Below are 2104 nucleotides of genomic sequence, written 5' to 3'. Positions count from 1 at the left end.
TATATATATATGTATGTATATCGGCACAAGAGTGGCTGGTTGGTAAGTAGCTTGCCTACCAACCACATGGTTCCGGGTTTAGTCCCACTGCCTGGTACCTTGGGCAAGTGTCTTCTACTATAGCTTTGGGCCAACTAAATCCTTGTGAGTGGATTTAGTAGACGGACACAGACACACACACACACACACATTTATACGATGAGCTTCTTTTAGTCTCCTTCTTTAAAATCCATTCACAAGGCATTAGAACTGTCGTTCTTATAATTCAGTTAACACACTCCCCTATCTTGGTTTGATTGATTTTGATCGAAATCTAAAGAAATAATGATAAAACTGGCCATGGCGGAGTTCGAAGTTAGAGCTCGGTGAGTCGGAACAACTACTGGGAAACCTCTTTTCTGAAGCTTTATCGACTCTCCTATTTTCCTATCATTGAGAGTTAAACAGCAAAATGTCAACCACAAAATACCACCATGTTTTCTTTTTGAATAACAAAGAAAAAAGAAAGCAATTGCTGTAGAAAATGATATCTATTGATGAGGAAAGAATGAGAATGATTCTAAGAAGACTTCACATGAATTCAAGTAAGACAAGAGAATATGTAGTGAGAATATGAAACGCTTAAAAAGTGTTTACACAAGCAATATATCGTGTCTTTTAGTCTTCCATCCAATATTAGCACCACACATAACGTGCCTACTTTAATGCTATTATTTTTCGTTGTTGCTTTTAACATTCACTTTAGCCGTTGAGAATGTCCGCTTCTTGCCATAATTTCGTTTTGGCAATTGTAAATGATTTATTGTCTTTAGGTGATTTCATACATCTCAAGTGTAACCGTAAGCAGGTTAGAAACTTGAAAGGTAATTTGCACCATTAATAACCACTTTTTATAACGTTTCGTGACACTCGTTAAGTTACTTGACATCCTCTTTTATTCAAATATACTATATCAGCGTTCGTGATGTATTGTATACGAAGTGACTGTATGACAGATATATGAAAGGTTTATGTAATAAATACATTAGAATGATGTGCAGAAATAATATTTAATGCCAATTTATACACACACACACACACACACACACACACACACACACACACACACGCATACACATATACATATATATATATGTGAGTATGTGTATATATACATATATATGTGTACATGTATGTATGTATCTGTATCTTTCTCTCTCTCTCTATATATATATATACATACATACATACATACATAAATATATGTATATAAAACGCACATATATATATGTGTGTGTGTGCGTGTGTGTGTGTGTGTATATATATCATATATATAAGTATGTATGTATGTGTGCGTACACGCACACACACACACACGCACACACACACACACACACACACACACATATATAGAAGAAAGTGAGTCAAAGAGAGAGAGAGAGACAGAGAGACAGATAAATAGAGGGAGAGAGAGAAAAAGACAATGGGAGAAAAAGAAAGAAAGAAAGAAAGATAGATCTTTGTTGATCGATTTCAATGATGAGGTCGTAGTTGTTCGATCAAATGAGTTAGCTTCTCTTTCAATATAAGCGGCTGAGCATTCCACAGTCGCATGTACTTTTAGCGTTATTCACAGACAGTATAAGCCTGATACGATATCTGACTAGTCTCAAGCTGTAGATTGGGGCAGTTGCTTTAGATGCCATGCAGTGGGTTCCGAAGCGAACTTGTTATACACATAAGACCACTAATATTTTAACGTAAAATAATTAATGTTTAGTTTAATTTTTTCAGCATTAAGCTCGCAAACCAGCAACTAATTACAAGAAAAAATAAAATATTTCATTCTTTTTGCATTTTTTTTCTGTTGCTGTCACAACATTATACACTAAATACCAGCGCGCAGTAGATTGACATACGTGCATATGAATATGTATGTGTATGTGTGCTTGTAAGTATATAGGTATGTATGTTTATAGATATGTATACGCATCTATAGATATATATTTGCATATGCATATCTATATATGTTTATGTGTGTGTGTATATATACATATATATATATATTAATAGTTATCACCATCTCTCTCTCTCTCTCTCTCTCTCTCTCTCTCTCTCTCTCTCT

Source organism: Octopus bimaculoides, chromosome 9, assembly GCF_001194135.2.
Source record: "Octopus bimaculoides isolate UCB-OBI-ISO-001 chromosome 9, ASM119413v2, whole genome shotgun sequence".
Lineage (NCBI taxonomy): Eukaryota > Metazoa > Mollusca > Cephalopoda > Octopoda > Octopodidae > Octopus > Octopus bimaculoides.
This window is presented reverse-complemented; position numbering follows the sequence as displayed.